Below are 23,205 nucleotides of genomic sequence, written 5' to 3'. Positions count from 1 at the left end.
AAACTATTACTTTGTTTAGAGTGCTATTCTGTTGTTCAACTTCCCTCTGAAAAATACTCTGAACACTATTGTGTGCCTCTGTGTAGAACATCTTTAAAATGTAATGGCAGTTCAAGTTTCTTCTCAATTCTCTTCAAAATTCAATCTGAGCTAAGAAAGCAGTGTCATAAGTACAAAGTACAGAGTTCAATGAAATTCTTACTTGAATGCAGGGGCGTTTCTAGGATTTTCATTTAAGGGGGGCTCAGCCCCCATAGATGTTTAACACATATTTGGCTTGTTCAGAATCAGTACTCAAATGAGTCTTCCTGATTCCTCATAAATAAGACAGTAGGTTCTACATTCAACCCCTTAAAACTTTATATCTATATAATAAATGTTTTTCACGATCTGGGACATTATTTAATACAATGTTTATTACAAAAAAAACAGGATTTTTCTATCTCTGTAAATCACACTGCTATGCAGTTAAAACGAGTGCATTGAATGCTGTCTGTCACTGTTTTTAATCATTTATGTGCATAACTCTATGGCAATTAATGCCATGCACTGTGTAATGTTTTATATAGACAGTTAGGTTTTCCAATTAAAACAGCATCATTGTTTTATAAAGTAGACTATAGGTTAATAGGGTAAGTATTAAGGGCTTCCTTTTCGCTAGAGGAAACAGCTGGTGTGATGACGTAACACAGCGAAAATTTTGACATTTTTTGTAAACTGTATTTATGAAAAAGGACTGCACTGATGCAGATATAACAATTTATCGAAAAACACACACCTTGGCTTAATCCTCGCTCTGTGATGCCGCAGTCTGTGATGCTTCAGTTGAAGACCGCGCTGAAAGACGTTGCGGAGCCGAAGTCTGCCGCCGTTTTCATATGAAATTTAAAGGGGACGTGGCCGATCACCAATTTGTGTAAAGTTTATGGAGAATTTTTAGGGGGGCTGAGTACAAATGTTAGGGGGGCTAAAGCCCTAAAGGCCTAGCGACTCCCATGCTTGACTGTCATCCCCACAGACTACAGACAATTAACAAGACAGTGCAACATCACAGTATAAAAATACTGGGTAATGTGCCATATTAATATCAACATCGCAAATTATGCACATGCAATTCTCACGTCGCAGCTGGTTTGAGATCAGGCTTTTACATACCTTGCATACGGACATTACAGCGGTATAAGGTATTTTCATATTTTGCAGCTGCAGTATTTAGAAATCTTCATGAGGAGGAATGATGCTACTCTGAGACAATTGCGAGACGGCGGGTGAGATCAAGAGAGCAGAAGATCAACAAGACGTACGTCTCTCCGGATATTCTCAGACGTTCACCATTGTTACCAGAGTCGATACGAAAGTATCTGCCTCCTTAACTCTGGATCACCTATTCATCTTCATTGACGACTGCTTTTACAACCTGCGCTTAATGAATTAATAATAATAATAATAATAATAGTAGTAGTAGTAGTAGTAGTATTGTTATTATCACTATTACTCTATCTCGCCAACATATCAATGAATCCACTAAAGTTTATAACCTGGAACATTCGTGAAGTTAGTTCACAGGGAAAACGAATAAAAATTATAAACCACCTGATCCAATTTCAAGCAGACATGGAATCCGAAACTCAAAATTCGAAAACCCCACAATTTAGCCGAATATGCTCATCTACGTATAATTTTAAGAAACGAGGCGTATCAATTTTGATAAACAAAAGAATTACATTTACCCATAACACAACAATCACAGACCCCGAATGGCGATATGTCATTATTAACAACACAATCAACAACAAAAACCTCACTACTGCAAACCATATATAGAGGAACTATCGAGAGCATCCTGAGTGGCAGCATCACTGTCTGGTTTGGGAATTGTGCCATATCGGACCGCAAGACCCTACAGCGGATAGTGAGGACAGCAGAGAAGATCATCGGGGTCTCTCTCCCCTCTATTGGAGACATCTACACCACACGCTGCATCCGCAAAGCCACCAGCATTGTGGCTGATCGGACACACCGCTCTCACACACACTTCACACTCCTGCCATCTGGAAAAAGGTACCGAAGCATTCGGGCACACACATCCAGACTGTGTAACAGTTTTTTTCCACAAGCCATCCATCTTCTCAACAAAAACAGACTGGACTGAAAATTTCACACACACACACACACACAAACATTATCACTCAGCTCACCTCATCTACCTCAAAACATTGGGACTGGACTGACTAATCAACACAAGCGCAAACACACTGACCTACACTACCAAACTATCGTACACACCAACCTGTACTGTAAATGTTCTTTAGCACAATATTCAATACTGGATTACTTTTTGCACTAATTCCTAAATTCTTGCTGCTATGTTAAGGAACGTCTACTGTTTCTCCACTACCTCAACTCATCACCTCAACACCATATTATTATGTTATGTTATGTCTTGTTTATCGCACTTTTGTTGTTGCTCTTGTTTGCACATTCGAACGTGCACTTTATTCTATGTTGTAAAATTATGTTGCCAATCTGTCTTGTCTCTGCTAGCCAGCTAACTAGGCCTCTTAGTTAGCTAGTTTTAGTTTTTCTGTTAATTTATGTTGTAAATCTATGTTGCATGTAGCACCTTGGTCCTGGAGGAACGTTGTTTTGTTTCACTGTGTACTACCTGTATATGGTTGAAGTGACAATAAAGCCTACTTGACTTGACTTGACTTGACATACAGTATATGGACCCAATTCTGACGACCCCGCTTTCTTCAATACGTTTTTCATCCATTTCATCAAACCCTACAATAGTAGGCTAATTGGGGGTGACTTTAATACATCAGTTATCAACCCCACTTTAGAAAGATCATGCACTACTGTTAATCCTAGAAACTGGCACAGCACGGAAATATTAAAAAATAAAAAGTTAGGAAAACTTAAAGATTTATGGCAACCTGCTGCAAAGTATTTTTAAGTTTTCAACTTCAAGCCCATGTAGTTGCGCTGACTTAATTTCCTAAGTTACACTGTGAGTTCTCACAGGGCAGTGCTTTGAGTTACCTCAACTTCACTTTGCAAGCACAATCAAATAATACGTGTTATTTTGCTGAGATTGAAATGATAAGTTGGGTGAAATATTGTAACCCAAAGAAAAAAAGCAGGTTAGCACAACTGCATGGTGATTGAAGTTGAGAAAACTTAGAAATGCTTTGCAGCTGGTTGCCTTACATTTCTAAGTCTGCTCAAATCTCTCTAAACTTACTTTGTAAGTTTAATGAAATACATAAAGAATTAAAGGCAATTAATTACATGTTCATCTTAACAATCACGACAGAGACAATGAATTATTTAACTATTAAATGCAACTTTTAATTTCACTCCCCTTTTTGAACATCGTGTATACACATACACACATTTATTAGCCTTTTTTAAATTTAAATTTAAGTTTAAAGGAATATATAAAGTACAATCTCTTGCAGCACCACACTCCACCTTAAAAGATCACTGCAGACACACACACTTCAGCAAAGCACCACAAGAAGGATGTGTGCCCTAATTATTAGGCTAACATATATACTAAACATGCCTGATTGCATATGAACAGAACTTTTATGTCAAAAAAACATTACATCTTTGAACATGTAACAAAAAAGAATTCCTCTCACACTGAGAATATACAAGAACTTTTTGCATTTAAAAGATCTTAAGGTTACAAAAAAGATAAAGAAATCCAGTAATATCATCAATCTCTGGAACAAAGTTGTACAGGTTCAAATAAGAATGCATACTACTATCATGAATATGATAAGCTGTTAGATTACTCAAACATGACTGACTGCCATATGAATAGAACCTTTAAATAGAAAATCTTTCTTTGAACACTGTGACACTAACAGCCTATGACCTAAAAGAACACACACTGTCCATCTTGATTATTAAACTGGAGCCTTAAAAAAGAACAAACAAAACACGGCATGATTGTTCCAGCTGTCAAAGTAGGCAGCTGCACCCCAGCAGGTCCTTCATGATGGATTCATGGCAGGAACGGCTTGACTTCAACATGGGCAGGACCTTGTCAACGACGTCTGTGTCACCAGGTGGTTCCATGTTGGTCCAGGAACTTGCTGCTCTGAATGGTCCTCCCACCACCTTTGACATAGCAACTATTGTCGCATGTTGGACAGTGTGCTGCTCACTAGGGTACGCAGTAAAGGAGCTACACAGCGAAAGATTAGTAACAGAGCAAGAATAATCACAGCTCCTATGAAAAGCGCCTCCATAACGGCTTGCTGCCAACCTCCCCACATATTATACCACCAGTCAAACATTCCTGCCTGTTGACCTGCATCTCTTGCCATCTCATCCTGCAACCCCTGTGATTCAACACTATGAGATGTACTCTGTCTCCTGGGGAGATGACTGGCTTGTCCTGGTCTGTGCCTTCTCTTGCCGTCTTGCTTTCCCCTTTTCCTGCTTGAAAATAACTTTGCATATTTGAGTTAGACACTCCATGTACAACTTCAACTCATAAACCCTGTTTTTGTCTTTTTGTTTTCTGTAGCACTCCCCCCTTGCACAATGGTCAAGACCATGCGCCTTCATCATCAAGGTGTCAGACACCGACAGAGACACAACCAAAAATCCATCACGGTTGTGAAACAGACCATCAGAGTCCTTAGCATCCCCCTTTGTTTCCACACAGAGGCCTCATAAGGGCCCCTCCCATGACTGAACTCACTCCCCAAGTATGCAGCCTGTTCTTATCAGTATTGCAGCTTAGCTTTGGGCACCTCAAACCCCCCTTTCGCTAAGACCTTCAGCAACGGCGGCTTCAGTGCCTGTGTATATAACACAGAGCAGATCACCCACATACTGTAGCACTGTGCTTCTTAAATTCAATCCATCCAGATCTGCCCTAAGCACGTGTTCACATCCCTGCAGTATCCTCGCGTGGATGAACTGCTGACCCCTATAGGTGAACACAAACAAAAACTGTGACTGTTGTGTTAGGGACACACTGAAAAATGCCAACTACAAATCCACAACCGTGAACCACTTTGCACTGGGCGGCACGTTTGTTAGCAGGGAGTGAGGACTGGGATCTTCCGCTTATTGATCCTCCACTAACTATTTCGCTGCACACAAATCATACACTAACCTTCACACCTTGCCCGCTGCCTTTGGGACAGGCAGGAGGGAGGTGTCGCAGGTTCTGGTGATAAGCACCACCACCCTCTACCTGCAGTAACCCTTTCACCATCATCCTTATACCCGGGTTACCTGTCTTTACTAGGCCTACATCCATATCACGGCGGTCCACACCTCCTCAGCGCTTCCCTTTCCATCTCCTGCCAACATTCCTCTGCACTTTATTTCCCTTCACACTGCCATCCTATCATGCTCCACAGCCACAAACCTCTTAAATCTCCTACACACTCTGTACTCCACTGACTCTCAGCAACTCACCTTCAGTAGCAGCCTGCACTCCATCACACTACATCGGTGCCCAGACTGTCTGCTTTGCTCATCCCATAATTTCTTAGCCACTGCTAAGTGGGGCTCCTCGTCTGGTATGTTGTACCATCCTCCCACTATTCCCGTTTTCCACATCTGAATGTCTACTCCCTCAGGGCCTAATATTATCCCATCTGCCATCATACGTATCCTTTCTTTCTCTCGGCCAGGTAGCGAATCTATCAGCTGATCCCACTCATCCTTCACTCCAAGATCACTGAAATCTCTCCATCGCAACAAACAAGTATGTTTGTCCTGTGTCCAGTTCAGCCTATTGCTATATTGTTCCTGTATAAATGGGCCCCACTGTTCTAGAGAATAAGGGGAAGCTATACTATCCCTGCTGCACAACAAATTTTGTCGCAGAAGGCTATACTGTCCACTGAGCACCTGTACGCCCCCCTCTGTACATTTAATGTCTATCTGCAGCTGACACAAAGCATCTCTGCCTAACAAACTCACTGGGATATGCTCTGATATTAGTATGGGCATATTTACATTTTTGTCCCCTATCTGAACTTCTACTAAACAAGATTTTGGAATATACAGGTGTGTCCAGGCTGATCACAGCTCCAGCACACCAGCTGAACCAGCCTGTTCCCCAATCTCCCCAGAATCTAGAATCATCCCTGTTATATTTCCCTATCTTTTCATGCAAGAATAAAAATCCTTTCTTACCTACAGTATCTGTAATGTCTGCCTATGGGATAATTCAGTTGCAATGGCTTAAGCTTTAGGGAAATAATCAGGCATGTGAAGTGTCTTTTGGCTGCCCAAACATTAGCTCCTGTCCATCAGAGTGCATATTCACCAAACAGAACAGCAGGCAGATGCTACATCATGTTCTGTTAGCTGTCACATACAGCTGATATTTATATTTAGTTTTATTCATACTGCAGCTTATGACCAAGGTTAACATGTAGGGGATCACTTCAGTTTAAGGGGGATTTAAGCAGTTTGGCATGTTGTCATATTCTTAAGAGCAAAAGCATTTTCATCATTTCAAATAAATAAATAAACAAACTAATGAATGAATAAATACCCACCATTTCATACTTTTATGAAGATGCAAAATGTCTGTTTTTTCTTATTCCTTCTCCCCATTATCCAATCGTACCCAAAAATCCCCCCTCTGTCCTCCTACCACTGACAGCATTGAAGGCAATAGGCAATAACAGAAGTACTGTATCGATAACAAAATAACATTACTAATGTTATTTTATTCCCTATATAATTCGTGTCAGGGTCAGCCCCTGTGGTCCTACCGTGTCTCTTCCCCGTTTGACCAGCAGGTGTTGCTGGTCATCCCGTCCTTCATGTTAGTCTTTGTTCTCCCCAGTTACCTGTCTGGTCATGTGGCTCAATGTGTTGAGCATGTGGTTGTCTGTGTACCCTTCTGTCTTGTGTTCGATTCTCACCTCCTCTGTTTTTGTATTTTGCTCCCTAGTGTTTCATTTGAGTTTCTCTAGTTCTTGTGTCTGATTTTGTAGTTGTTTTTGTTCCTTGTGCCCCTGCTTGTGTCTTTACCTGTTTAAGTCCCTAGTGTTGGTTTCTGTTTCCCTGATTCCTTGGTTAGTTCTTAGTTTCCCTGTTTTTAGTTCCTTTGAGTTATTAGTTTCACCTGTACCCCGTTTCCCTGGTCTTTCTTAATTAGCCTCACCTGTCCTGTGTTAGTCTCGTTACCCCTTTAGTATTTTAGTTCCTGCTTCTGTTCAGTTCCCCAGTGGTTCATTGTGTGATGTGTTGTTGTTATTTCATGGATGTTTGATGGTTTAGATATTGTCAGTGTTCAATGTGTATTCGGTTTTTGTTATTTAGTATTGTTTAATTCCCTTCAGTTTTTGACCCCTCGTGGTCCTTTTTGGTTTTCTGTTTTTTTTTTCTGTTTTATTTAATAAACCCTGTTTGTTTTTCTTTGAGCCGCCAGTGGGTCGTCCACCCTTTTTTGTGCCTGCACCATGCCTCGCTCCCGTGCCCGAGCCGCCCGGATCCATGACAATTCGTGGATGGAATAAAGAACAAAAAAATATTTAAAAAAAATACATAAAGACCAGGATAATCATGCGATGCCCCAGTGGGTGAGATCATAATCGCACACACACATCGGATGCTCGCAAAGTGTATCATGCTATTTGTCAGTAAATGTGTAAAACAGTTTGTGAGACAAGGATGCATCGCTGTTCTAAGAGAATGATGTTTGTAAACTACATGCAATCTCACTGCCTGTTATAAAACAGTACATTTTGAAAGGGGGTCACTAGAATCCCACGTAATTGAACTGTCCAGACCTTTATTCAGTATGTGGTTTGAAAAGGAGTAATTAACACAAATGCTAATGTGAGTGACATTGGGATTGTATTGGGCCTTTTCACTAATAAGGAGGTTTGATAATTAGACTAAAAAATAAATAATTAACGATCATCAAGAACCAAAATTACAGTTTTTCTCAGTTGCTTTGATGCATTTCTCACAACAGAATTGAAGTTCTCAAAACTGCTCGTTCAATTCCCACAACCTCTAGTCAGTTGTGCAGATCATAACAGCAATTTCTGGTTGTTTTCGTCATTTTGCAATTGCTTTAGTACACTCAGGCAGATGCTTATGTGCAATTCTCAGCTATATCATACATCAGTGGTTGCTTATGTCATTATGATCAAAATGCATTGTGCTACCCCTCTTTTGCATAGTCATACACTCCAGACAAACTTGTCATTGTGTCATTGTGTAAGTCATTGCAGTCAAAAGTGTTCATCAAGATATCATTAGCTGTCAAGTGTATTTTAAAGGTTTCTACAAAACTTTTTTGGTTTGTATTCACAATACTAATGATTCCTGCACCATTTTCATATACATGGATGAGACTGGCTTCAACTTGGCCAAAGGAAGGAGACATGGGTGTAATCTGATTGGACAGAGAGCTACTGTTGATATGCCAGGTTTTGGGGTGGGAACATCACCATGTGTGCGGCTATTTCGGACAATGGGGTCCACACTCGCATCCCTCTTGTGGGGCCATACAACACCCAACATCTGCTGACCTTCTTGAACACCTTCTATAGGGATCTCATTCCTAAAAAGGAGATTGGTCAGGAAAATGTACCAAAGTATGTGATCATTTGTGGTAATGTGAGTTTCCATCACTCTAACCCAATCAGTGAATGGGTTGCCAACCGCCCCAGGATGCTGATGGAACTCCTACCACCATATTCTCCATTCCTCAACCCAACTGAAGAGTTCTTCTCAGCTTGGAGGTGATAGGTATATGACCGTAACCCACATACACAAATGACACTGCTTGCTGCCATGGAAGTTGTGTGTGGGGATATACTGTAGCAGCAGGCACCCGCAGAGGCTGGATAAGACATTCTAGGAGGTTCTTTCCACGCTGCATTGCACAGGAAGATATCCGTTGTGATGTGGATGAGAACATGTGGCCCAATATACAGGATCACCTGCAACTGTAGAAAGCATTTAGAGTTTCAGTCTGTATATATTGTTCCCCTTTTTGATTTTGTAATTGTTTTTTTTTTTCATTTCATATGTTATGCATGAGGCATTGAAATGCATTTTTTGCTAGACTGCAATCGCAGTGCATGGTATGTCACCATATTACCTGTGCAATCAATAAAATATTCTTCTTGAATCAATCTCCCGCAATCAGTGTTTTTTATTTTCATGTTTCCTGCCCTTGTCATTCAGATGTTTTGTGCATCAGAAAATGTTTACATTGTGCCAGTTTTATATTGATAACATGACTTTATATTTTGGCTGTAATGTCCGTGGACGATGATTCATGGACTTGAGATTTTGATGGCACTGACATATTCAATGACATAAATACTCGCTTTTGAGGCATGGACTAAGTATTTTGAAGAGGTTACCTGCTTTTGTCGGTCATCCATGATGTTTTGCCATTTGCACTAAGTGTTTTGAGAAATGCACTTGCTGTTATGCAACTGTTAAGTCTGTTGTGAGAAATGCACCAAAGCAACTGAGAAAAACTGTAAATTAATATGAAGAACCAACAGGTGTCACTTCATTTTAACACTGAAAACCTCTGAAAGTAAAATTGTGCAAAGGCTAAATCTGTCTGCTTGCTTGACTGTCAAACCACAGGGCTATCCAGCAGGGGGCAATAGAGAGGGAGAGGAAAACGTTCCTTCAATGGTATCTTAATGCAGGGCTCTGGATTAAGAGCATTTTTTGTAGCTTAGAAAGATGACTAATCTTTTTACAGCAAATTCAGAATGTCAACACCACACTGAAATGCAGGTTTACCATCCTCTCCCCCAAATGTATATAAAAAAATTCTTCTCTCGAGCCCTTCATTTAAGTAGAGTCAAATTCTCTGCCTCTAAGAATATTTACTGTAAAATTGATTCAGTGTGATTATAGACTGATTTTAAATTTATAATAAAAAGAAAGTACAAAACTAACCGCCAGTGACTGGAGGTGCACCCTAGACAAGATGCCAGTGCTTCACAGGGCACAAGGCAGGGACACCCTGGACGGGATGCCAGTCCATCACAGGGCACAGGTCATGGACACCCTGGACGGGATGCCAGTACATCACAGGGCACAGGGCAGGGACACCCTGGGCGGGATGCCAGTCCATCACAGGGCACAGGGCAGGGACACCCTGGGCGGGATGCCAGTCCTTCACAGGGCACAGGGCAGGGACACCCTGGGCAGGATGCCAGTCCATCACAGGGCACAAGGCAGTGTGTGTGTGTGTGTCTGGATTAGGTTTACATTACATTGAGGGAACCAAATATATATGTGATTTTGTGTGTTGAGAAAGGTAAAAGAAATGTATTGGGAGGAATAAATGAGAGAGAAGAGAAGGAGGAATCAAAAGGAAATTAACCTGGGGGGGGGGGGGTACTAGTTGTTATTTATCCAGGATTTCTCTGTATCCAGCAAAGGCCCAAAGAGTCACCCCATGGTCCCCAAGGGCACCAGCAGGCTGGGCCCCCCCACACACTGCCAGCGGGCTAGAGGGGGAGGCATGGTGACCCCCCAGGACAGTTACTCACCTGTTAGGAATAGCACCAAAAAAGGCCCACATTCCTTAATGGTTTATTCTGTTATATAGTAACATGGCTATTACTATATTTTGTCATATAGTAATACCTAAATAATTAAGATTAATAGATGTTTTCAAAATTCTTAAAAAATGGTGTTAAATTTATGCATGACAGATTTGACACTTAAAGGATAATGCATTATGACATACTGTACTAATATACATGAAATGACTAAGAGAACGATCTTTCTTAAAATGGAGGTTTTCTTTGAAAAATCATTGTGTGTATATCAGTACTGAATGTATGAGTATGTTCATGAAAACTACTCCCCTTGAAAATTACAGCCTTGACAGAGAACCATATTACACAGGGTTTGGGCAAGACAGAAGCACTTTTATTAGACTACAGGGTTTTCCATAACAGCAGTATTAATACAACTTGCAACTACAGTGATACCTTGGAACACAAATTTAATTTATTCCAGAAGGCTGGTCGAGTTCCGATTTGGTTGAGGTCCAAGTTAAATTTCCCCATAAGAATGAATTTAATCTGTTCCAGACCTCCGAATGATTGCCTATTTAAACATATCTACCTAACAAACTAATGATAAGAACATTAACAATCAATATAAAACTAATACCCACATGAAAAAGCACACACACAAAAGCAATAAACATCAAATAAATGACAATCCCTCACTTCAAAGTGAGAGCAGACACACATACACCACCTTCAAGTCTCGTTATAATTTCCATTTTAAGTTCTACAGTTACTCTCACTACTTTCCTCTTTTGTTTGCTGCTATCACTTGTCATTTTGTTAGGGGCCATGATTACTGTATCACTAAATGTACTATAGATAAATCACAAAATAATCACAATGAACACAGCAGCACAGCTTTCGCACATCAAACTCGGCCGAGAGGAATGACGAGACTGAGATTCATAAGAATCAGCATCCCAGTAGGTCCGTCTGCCTTTATTTAGCCCATCAGAGATGTGTCTCGATTCATACAAGTTTTAGCGGGTCTGTTTCGTTTTGTTGTGTTCCGAGTTTTCGGTCGACATGCGACTTGGTTTTTCTTGACCGACTCATTCATGGTTCAAATTGCTCATACAAATTTTAGCAGAAACAGTCCAGTTCCAAGATTTCGGTTGAGGTACAAGTCGAAAAAAAATTGTCCAAACCATTTGATGTCCGAGTTGGTTGAGTTAAGAGGCGTTTGAGTTCCAAGGTTCTACTGTATATTTCACTGCAAACACATATATTACACACAAGCATGGTAGGAGCACATATAATATCAAGCAGTTTACACAGTAATATATGTCACTACATATTAAAGATCAGAGACCAAACCAGGCAAATGAGACCAATAATTAGGATGTTTGTGTTTGGCATAATAACTAATATAAAACAGAATCTAAGTTGCATAAATCATTTTCTTTCCACTAGTAGCTACATTCAGGTATTTAATGATAATTAAGATCTAAAGATATTTATCTTTTTTCTTTTTTAATCAGAACTTAATTTCAAGAATTAACACTAAATCAAAGAAAGGTAATCCATGCTTTGCTAACGTCCATAGGCTGTGTATTTTCAATTAACCTTCATTTATATAGCACTGTTTTAACCACAGAGTTTACAAAGTGCTTTACAAACATTTTAAAACATGAAAAATAAAGAAAATTACAATAAGAAAAAAATAAAAAAATAATGATGATAAAATTCAAACAGAACCATGGGACCGTAACCTCTACAACACCGGGGACTTTGATTAAAGATTAAATGTTTACACTTTTTTACCCCATGATAAAGGATAATTCTAAATCTTTTATTTTCCATTTGCACATGTACAGGTACACAATGTCTATAACTAAAACACTACATATTTCCTTGTGAGATTTATCTTGCATATGCATCACTGCAGTAGTTTTAGTCTCTTATGTTTAATTCCTCCAGCACTGATTTCTCTGTGATTCCTTTCCAGCTGTCAGGAATCACACCTTTGCCTTTAAATTTGTATCCACATCTATCCTCCCACTCCGTCTGAAACCTGAAAATAAATCATTTCCAGTAACCCTGTGTGCTCCCATCTGCGGTGATGCTCTACTTATCATAAGGGTCACCAGCATCTCTGTAGGACTTGTAGGGGATCCACTTTCCACTGGTACAACTCCTAAATGAACTATCACTGCTTACCATGGACGAGCAAAAATTATTTGAAAATTTATCTGTTTAATCATAATGAATGCAACCTAGGGCACTGGACCGGTGAAACCGAACATTGTGGTCACCAGAATGGTTACTGATAGTATTTGTGCAGATGGCCTTGCAGAAAGGACACTGAGCCCAACATCCTTCAAGCTGTTTGTAGAGAATCTCTTTTATTTTCTGTTTTAAGAGGCATAAATGCTGAGAAGATGCATCAACACTTTCCATATTTTAACTTTTAACCACCTCTTCAAGATACTTGGCCATCATGTCTTTCAGAAACTTTGTATCACTAATGTCTTCATCCTGAATGCTTGTCAGACTCTGCCTGTTTATGACAATGTGGTCCCAAAGTTTTGTACAGAAATGATTGAGCCACATGGATGCATTGCCGTTCTTCAGGTTCACTTCATCAGATACCTCTGTGCTGATACATAAAATGCGTAATTTTATTTCTTCTAGATTTCCATGAAGCATCTCCTGCAATTTTTGTGATCTCGCAAAAACTTTCCGCATGTTCTCCAATAAAACTTTTAAAATACCACTTTGGGTTATCAATGTATTCTGTATATGACTTAAATTCCTCTTGATTTGCAAGGTGCCTCAGTATATGACTTTCAAGGTTGCATTTTTTGCCACTGAATGCTGGATTGTTACATTTCACAATATTAACAATTTTCAGCTTAGTTTGATTGTAAATTGCCTCTTCAACTACAGGCAGAATGTTTCTGAATTAAAATTGAGCAAAAATTGTCACAATATTGCTCCTTTGCAATAGTTTTGGAACATCTGGAAGTACTGTTCCCTTTTACTTTGCAGGTAGGTTACCGGGTTGTTAGCTTTCTTGAATGACTTGTGCATTTTTTGAAACCTCTGGACAGAACCAAGGCAAACAAGAACTGACAAGTCAACTCTGTATTCATATGTGAATTTCACATTTTCATTGCGCTCACATTCCTGAATATGTCTTTCAACATTACCTAGTATTTCAAATATGAAATTTTGATTGAAATCTGTCTTTTCCAATTCTTTGTTCCTAATGTATTCATCAACCATGTGATTCACATTTTGGTGGAGATTTTCAGCAAACTCCTGGAGAGTCCCCATTCCAAATGTTTCTTTCAAACTTTCCCATGTTGCTCCTATGTAAGATTGCGTGATATGTTTTATCTTTGTAAATTCAAACGTTCCTTTTTCAGATATTGTTTTAATCTTGTTCATGATATCTGCCTGTTTTTGGAAGCGAGAGCACAGAATCCTCTCCACTATAGCTTTTATATGCACTGGCTTAACAGGCAGCTGATCTTTTGCTATTTCAGCTACCCACTCAACCCAGAGTGAATTGAATGCTTCCTCCACTTGTTTATCAGTGAGCCTCTTGTCCTTCAACTTCAAAGAAGTTGCCATGGTTTTGCTTTTTTGCATCAGGTTTTTTTCATAAAGTGATTTTTTCTGATCTAGTTCTGACATACCTCTCTTAACTTCATTTAGCATTTTGCATTGTTCATAGGTTTCGTCAATGAGCTCATTCTTCAGGCTCTCAAGTCGGTTTTCAACATTCCCTTTCCATTTAATAAGGATTTCAGCATGTTTGTTTTCTTTGAAATGTGCCTCAATCTCACTTTTTAATCCAGTATAAACTTCATCAAAGTCAGAAATCAGATCTGTGATACTGACACCCGAAATGTTGTTGCTTCCTATTTGGTTTTTCAACTTGGTCTGTGTTTCCAAAGAATATTTCCTTAACTTCCATGACCATTGAGTATACTTCTCTTCCAAGCTGCTGTAAACCATAATTTCCAATGTATTTCTGAAGCTGAAAACAAAATTTTCCTGCAAAAGTGCATTCCAGAGGTCTCGGACTCGCTGTCTGAATTGTGACAATGATGGGAATCGAAAACCTGTCTGCCACTTTGCCACTGAAAGCAGCTTAGATTTCAGGTCCTGAACATTCTGGCTGTAGGATGGATTTGGGGGAGCCATAGGTGGATCCCCCTCCAGGAGATTTTTAAAGTAAAACACTTGAGATTCCAAATCAAACTGTATGACATCACTGAAGCTGTAAACGTCGTCAATACCCTCCTCCTTTGCTGCAGTCTGAGCCATTTCATCCAGCTTCTCCTGAAGGCGCCTCCTCCCCTCCATGTTTTTATCACCAGGTGATGCTTCTGCTACATTCTGGTGCACAAATATGCAGCTTGGTTTGATTTCAACCCGTTTCATCCTTAAGAAAGCCTGCACACAAATCTGTAGGATCTCATGCATCTCAGATGGATTTTCTCCCATGATGTTGATGACAGTCATGTCACCAATTCCAATGATGAACGTGGCAAGTTCATTATCATGATTCAGTGATGTTTTAGTGCTGAGCTCTGAAGAGCAAAGACCTTCAGTGTCAACAACCAGTAAAAAATCAAAGCCAAGCTCCTCTCTGATTTTCTCATCCACCTTTAGCATCTGCATAAAAGCACCACGCGTACACCTCCCTGCACTTACAGTGAACTGAAGACCAAACATAGTATTCAGCAAGGTTGATTTACCTGAACTTTGGAGTCCCAAGATAGACAGCACATACACCTTTTTGTCCCCAAGCTTATCAATGAGACTCTGCAGGACAGCTTGTACCCAAATAAGGGGTACATGTGATTCATCTCCATCCATCAGTTCTAGTGGGTATCCTGAAATTAGCATTTTAGCTCCAAGTGCAGGGAGAGCACCAACAGACTGGTTAACAGAACATTCATACATCTGACCGACCTCTCTCATGATGTGCTGTAATCCAATTGTACTTGCAGCCATCTTTTCCGATATGGAATTAATCTGTTTTCTGAGCTTATCAAGTTCTTCTGCTTTCTCCTTAGTTTTGGGGACATTTCTCATTTGGGACCAAGTTGAGTGGTAATTCTCCTCGAGTCTTGCAAGGTGGTCAGAAGATAAGTCATCGAGTAAAACTCTGAGCCATTGCAGCATGTAGAATTTTGTATCTTCTGAATGACCACTTGATGTTAAACAGTCCAAGAATGATCTCATGAAATCATTAAGTGGCAAAGCTATTTCCCTCTGTTTTTGACGTGTGGCTTTCATGTCACTTACAATCACACTTTGTTGTTGTTCAATGCTTACATTTGTCTTGCAACTCAGGCGATACTGCTGCTTATTTTTCAAGCACCAGTTATGCCACAGTTCACCATGCAGGGGCAGAAACTCTTTTTTGACATCTGAAATGCGTTTTTCCTTCAACAAAGAAACTAAAGTCTGCGCCAGTTCATGTCCATCTTTGAATGACTGATTGTCTTCATCAACTTTGAACTTTAGTTTTCTTGCTTCATTAGAACAGTTTTCAATGCTTTGTTTCTTGTTATTTTTTCCAATGCATCGCTTGATATTGGTTATAAGTTCCTCTGTTAACTCTGCTTCATTCCTGTTCTTGGCAGCTAGTTTCACTATGAGTGGATTTTTTGAACCCTGAACCCTTTCACTTCCAGAAAATAGGCAGATCAATGGGGTAGAAGACTTAGAGAGATTTTGACAAATTGTTTTTGTTTCTTCATGCTGTGGCTGTTCTGACAGTAGAAGCACATTCACCGTACTCACTGCCTGCAGAAATTCAAGTTGCTGTTGATGGTCTTTTGCGTCACCATGAAGGTTTAGAAACGCAACACAGTCATCAAATATGTCATCTTTCTTTCCTCCTGGACAGTACCAGGCGATCTCGACAACCCCATTCAAAACAATGCTGTTTGGAGCACTGCCTTTACAGTGCCGATTGAAGAACACATTGTGTCTCTGTTTGCTAATGACAGAATTCAGAATTAGAGATTTGGAGGTGAAAGAGCTCCCAAGCCTTAAAAAAGAGACAACTGGCACCGGTGTGCTAAACATTTGCCTGGTTTGGTATTTTCCAGGGTTGTCTGCGCTTGTCATACTTTGCCATGATTTTTTGATGTGCCTTAGAGGCCAAAGAGGGAATTCCAGGTCTTCTGTACACGGGTTGGGGACTAAGAAAGGTAGTGCAAACTGGCAGGCAGAGAGTTTTGTGTACATGTACTGTCTTAGAAAGTCATTGGCACAGTGGAAGACCGCCATGTGGATATCCATGGGATGGATGTGCGACTCTGTATCTGCCAGATCTGCTCCACTGGTTGGTTTTTCTTCTCTATTGAACAAATCATCAAAATCATCAAAGGCTGTACCATTATCTTCTAGAGGTGCATCAGTTGCTACTGGTTTAAAACAGAGATATCTGACATTGTAATCTAAAATCATGAGCTTATACAGATATTGACTCTTCAGGTCTTCTACTGTATCTGGTTGATTTAGATACATAGATAAATGGTCTATAACAAGAATATCATTCAGCTTAATCTTATTGGGGAAATGGTCGCTGAGGCCAAGTTTCTGTTCAGCTAGTGTCTCTGATAATGTTGAAATAGAGACTGTCAGACTTTCTTTGCTTTGACCAAATTCACCACAATTGCACATGATTCTAATAGAATATGCTGTGTCTGGCTGTAACCCACTCATTTTAAAGACTTCTGCTTTACTAGTATTTTTTTCCCAGTATGCCTTATTTTCATTTGTTTCAGTTCTGTACTCAACAACATAGTTTTCAATGCTGACACCATGGCCAATTGAATCTGGTTTTGTCCAAGTAACTACAATCTCGTCTGAGTCTACATATTTTTGTCTTGGCTTCCCAGGGGGACTTGTGGGCAAAGTTTTAATGCTGTCAGCTTCACTGGTTAGACTGACACCTGCTGGACACACTGCCTTGTATCTGAATCTGTAGTCTGTGTGGGGAAGCAGCCCAGACACAGTACATTCTAGGTTAGATTTGGGTACTTTAATAAATTGCCAACTATCTGACTCATTAGCACAGTATTCAACCAGGTAGTGTGTGATTTCACTGGATCCATACTGGGGGTGACTCAGCTTTATTGTCACACTGTCATGAGTGACATCAGATGCATTTGGTCTTTCTGGCTTTGACGGAGGTTCAAAATGGTCACTTTTTTTAATCCCATGTTTGTAAAGGTAAATACTTGCCCCTTTGTGTTTATCATTAGGTATGGATGCTGATATAAAGTGTGTTTTCTTATTCTCCTTGTTTACATTTGCAAAATCCATGAAGAGGATTGCTTGTTCGTTCATTTTTTCTGACACGGAACCTGAGAAGAAAAACTCACACGGTTCGACATCCTTCCCATCTTCCTCTGTTGGTTCTGTTAGTTTTGCAGTTGAAAGAGCCTTTAAGTGACTCTGCAAGCAGGACACATACGGCTCCTCCTCACCCAGTGATGTGAATGCAAAGCACACTACATTCTTATCTCTGTTTTTCAAGATTTCACTTTGAAGCTCACTCTTTGATGCCACAATTTTTGTGTCTTCCATCATATCAGTGTACACTTGGAGCAGGTTGATTTCTTGCTCTTTGCAGTCCAGCCATTCCTTAAGTTTATTGCTATTGAAGGGAGACTGTTCCTTCTTTGTTAGGATGTTTGCAAGCACACATTCCTCTGTTCCACCTCCACGAATTAATGGTAGAATGCTTGACAAAGATCTCTGAAACACTGATTTGTACTCCAAACACATATCCTTGAAGGATTTTATCTTTCGATCAAATTCAGGAAAGTATGAAATAAGCTTTCTGGTTGTAATATCATTGCATTGCATTTCTATTTCATTAAAGTCATCTATCACATTCTGTGTTTCATTTATTAATCTGACACTGATCTGACGCACTATTCTGGCAGCAGAAGAATCTAAGATTTCCAGGGGGAGTAACCACACCCTGACTGGCACAGCGTTTTCCCCCTTTTCACCCAGCAGACCTGGAAGTGTTGTGTATACTTTTACAGCATCCTGGAAGGAAACAGGGTTTTGTTTCAGGGCAAAGTCCCCATAGAATTTACAAGACAACTTATCAACAGTAGCTTTGTCAGAGTCTGTCAGCTTTAAGGAAGCCTCCCCCTCAACTGACAATTTTGGTATTTTCTTTATCATCACTTGCAGGTTCCCCTCAATGTTTTGCTGGTCCTCAGTTTCTGAAACTTCTCGATCAAAAACAAAAAATGCCTGAGCACCGTACAGCACTGCTGTTACCACGTGTGTCGCTATTTTCTTCTCAAACACATATGGGTGTTTAACATTTCCTTGTCCAAGGTGACTCATAGACAGCTGCTTGAACTTCGTAGTTGTTTTATACTTCAGGGTGACACGTGACTGTTTTTTCGAAGCCTTTGTGTCCTTAAGATATTTGGCAGATCCACCTACTTCAACCAGTCCCCCTAAGAAACTCGCTTTTAGTGAACCATCAACATCCAAAGCCCATGCCTTATCTTCTACAGAATCAGTTGCAATGACATCAAATTCTGTGTTGTGCTGAATTGTTTCATCTGTGTTTTTTTGAAGGTCATTATGATCCCACAATGTAATTCCTGCATAGGACAAAAAATTGTTATTGGTTTATATAAAAATTAATTTTCATAAAGGGAAACAGGGAAAGATTTGTCATTGATTTGATATGAACTGTCAAACTTTTTCCCAGAGACAATGATTTTTTTTTCTCTGAGTGTATTTTTCATAAATATGAAAGAGATACAAACTTTTTGACCACTAAATTAACATCTGCCATGCAACTGTGTATAAGTGGGTATAGAAAATGTATGGATGTAATTTAATTTTGAAATATTAACAACAAACTGAACTGCATTGATGAGTTTTGTAAATGCAGTTTTATTGTAAGTATACTTGTGTTGCTGCAACAACAAAGAGCAGCTAAATCAGAACTGCAAGAATGACAGTTGAGAGTAAAAACTGAGCCTGTAGCTGCCATCATGTCAACACAGCCGTCTGCCATCTCGGCTTATTCCATGGCTCTTTTTGTAAATTTCCCAGAAACACTCTACAGAAAACTGATTCTAAATTCTAAATGTAGGGTGTATAAACTTTATATTGATTTTCAGTTGCTCACCTCCTCGTTTTTATTGATGGCAGTTTGTTAGCTGGCCTGTGAAAATTATCATTCAGACCTTGGTGAATTTTTTTGTTGAAGAATTTAATTGTATCACTTGGCTCTAGTATAGTTCATTCTACTCAGTAGTGGCACATGAAAGAACTGGCATAGATCTGTGGAATCTAAATACATTAAGACAAGTCACAGAAAATGCCCCAGGGATGCCGGATAAATGGCCAGACCCTGCACTCTCAACTATGTATGTGTGTGTGTGTGTGTGTGTATTTGAAAAGGAGAGACATTAACCATGTTCAGCCATTCAGAGCACGAGTTCAGCCATCAGGGAAGATAAGATCATTTCCTTTGGGATAATAAAAGTCTCCTATTTCTGACTCATTCATTTGCCAGAGATTCATTTGCCAGATTCTTTGTCTTTTTTTGAGGAAGGAATTGGTATACTCCAAGTGAAAGAACCAAGAGCCAAAATACTTTGGCTATTCTGTGATACTGACCCATTATATATAATTAGCAGTAACATGTACATTCAATGGACCCTCTTCTCAGAATCCATTAGACTCTTTCATTTGATACATGTGGTCTCTCTGTCTCAGAAAGCTCAACCCAAGAACTGCACAATCCTTTTTTTACACAATGATACTGAACCAGAAGCAGCTGTTTGATTTAGCAACTTACCTGGAATGAGACAATCATTACGCCCATCATACAGCATCCCCAGCTGGAAGGGTCTTCCAAGGGCTGCCACCTTCAGGTGCTTACTTGAAGTGGCTTCCATAATTTCAGTTCTACACCCTAAAACGTAGGTGTATTTGTTATGATTAATTCATGATTCACTGAGTTTTCCTAATTACATGAAATATTAAATTATATCTTTTAAAATCAGTTATTCTGATTTTGGGCTATAAAGAGCACGTGAGCGTCTTTTGGGAAAACAAACAATTTTTAAAATTGCACTAAAAATTCTTTAAACTGAAATGCTCCAGTAAAATGTGTTTAAAAATAATATTTTACCATTCATATTTATTTCATGTCATATTTTAGGGGAATAGATTTCTGGATAGAAAACAAAGATTATTTCCCAAGCTGGACCAATTAATAAAAAACAAAAACAAATTTTCTTGTACAAAACACCCAGCGCTGTTTGCTTCAGCATCAACTTCAGCTTTGCTTAACAGTTCTTACCTTGTGATAGAACCGTGGGTTGCACCAATAAGGCTGCAAGAAAACTATTATATGAACTGTAGATAAACTGCTGAGAAGACTTAGAATTAGTGTTGTTAGAGGAAACTCTCTGAGACCACAGAACCGGTTTCAGCTGGTTATTGTAAGCTAAAGAGGAAAACTGCCCTGAAAAAGTAACATGGTGAACAACAAGTATATTCCCCATATAAAAGGGGAATAAGTGCCTGAGGGCGTTACACTTGCTGTATGTAGATGCAGTGCCTTGGTTGTCGTTGGTACATCATATAATCAATAAAGAGTCTGCTATCCCCGAGACTCGTGTTTTTTCACCACAACAGAACATTTCTGTAAATTGAGAAAAACTGAATGAAATAATATATAACAGGAATATTTAATTTAAGGAATATTTAACTTCTATTTTTGAAGTATTATATTCATATTGGCAGTACTAACTGACTCAAGGGGTATATATGCAGGAATTGACATGACTGGTACCCAAGTACGCAATCACCTTTAAAAGCGATATGTGCGGCAATCGATTAATGTAACAGCGCAAATACGAACGTATTTTACGTCCATGACAAGAAATTACCTTGCATTTTGACCTCTATACTGCAAATGAAGTACGAATTAGCATATAAAGGTTAAAATGCACTGTAATTTCTTGTCATATCGGTGCAAATGCACATTAAATATGAGTTATGTCCATCCCTGTATATTTGTATTTTTTCTAAAGTAACAGAACACAAATCCAAGAAAAAATACATTGATTAACCAATGAAAATTTTGCGCTTAATAATAAACTCTTCTTTAAAATCTTCCTTAAATATTTCTACTTTTATTTTTAAATTTGAGAACTTGAAAACTCCTAACAAAGAAAACCAAAAGAGCAACAGCACACACAATCCTGGAGGTGTGAAACAAAAGTGCTTTTTTATTTTATAGGAAGTGTTATGTAAATAATGCATAAACTGTACTATCAATGATTATACATCCATCCATTTTCTGTACCAACCTGTCTGATTTAGGGTTGCAGGCGGGTCGGAGCCTATTGGAGAAGCTACAGGTACAAAGCAGGGAACAACCCAGGATTGGGCGCCAACTCATTGCAGGGTGTGTGCCCATGTGCACACACACACACACACATGCTTATGGGCAATTTCCACAATTTCCATTGGTATTTCCAATGAACCTCAGCATGTTTTTGGACTGTGGGCACAAACCAGAGCACCCAGAAGAAACCCTACGATGACACAGGGAGAACAAGCAGATCCTCACAGACGGAGCCATGGCGGAGACTCAAAGTCCACTCCGAAGACAGTGCAAACCATTTTGCCACCGTTATGACATAAACATTTTCCATCTAAACTATGCGACTTGTTCCTTAAAGATTTTTCAGTTAATTTAATAAAGATTAGTTTGTCTTCTTACAGAATAAGAGGTACAGAGACAGAGATACCTGCTTATTGACCAATGGCAACATTTTCTCAGTTCAGGCAACTTCCTGAAAGCTTTAAAGGATGGTTATGTAGTAACTAATTGAGTACTACTAAGCATTAAAATGATGTTTTTTTAATGCTTAGTAGTACTCAATTAGTTACTACATAATCATCCTTTTTAAGTTTAAAATGCATAAAAGCACCACATAAATTTGTGAACTGCATCAAGGCTTTTTGACTTTGTCAGGAATCTCTATTTAAACAAAATAAATTAAAACAAAATCAAGGCAAGGCATGCCCATACATGTAAGGCAAGATAAGACCAGTTGAGTTTATTTATATAATTCTCTTGAGGTTTATTTTACCATTATTTTTTATTGAAAATGAGAGGTATGCTGTCACCAACAAAATTGTTGTTGTCACCAAAAATATTAAAACTATGGCAGTCTAAGTTAACGCGATAATAGTGCGTCAACGGGAATTCATTTAACGTGACTAATGTGAGACTGTGGACACAAGGACAGGGTCAGTTATTTCTTTTTTGTTCACCAATTCACCCAATGCAATGTACTGTGCTCTTGAAATATACAAGTCAAGACCCTGACATGAACGCTGCACTCGAAGAGTAGTGTGATGCAATTATGCTTGGTATAGTAGGGCTGGGCAAAAAATCGATTTAATCGATTTATCGATTTTGTAGTTTAAAACGATTTTTATTTTGCAAACTCTAGTTTTTTGCCACAATAGTTTTTTCGGACTTTTCCGCGTTTCGTCCTTGTTGGTTACCGTAGCGCGATATGAGCCAGCCCCCGCCCCGCCTAACACAGTCAAAACAACATGGCAGCGTGTAGCAGAGAACTACTTCCAAAGAAAG

General features: G+C 39.3%; 1 pseudogene; it reads right to left on the bottom strand.

Annotated features, from left to right (window-relative positions):
- Positions 1 to 12,336: 12,336 nt before the first annotated feature.
- On the bottom strand, positions 12,337 to 20,485 carry LOC111844185 (interferon-induced very large GTPase 1-like; annotated as a pseudogene).
- Positions 20,486 to 23,205: the final 2,720 nt, after the last annotated feature.

Source organism: Paramormyrops kingsleyae, chromosome 12 (genome assembly GCF_048594095.1).
Source record: "Paramormyrops kingsleyae isolate MSU_618 chromosome 12, PKINGS_0.4, whole genome shotgun sequence".
NCBI lineage: Eukaryota > Metazoa > Chordata > Actinopteri > Osteoglossiformes > Mormyridae > Paramormyrops > Paramormyrops kingsleyae.
The sequence above is the reverse complement of the archived record's forward strand: the minus strand, read 5'-3'. Positions and strand labels throughout refer to the sequence as shown.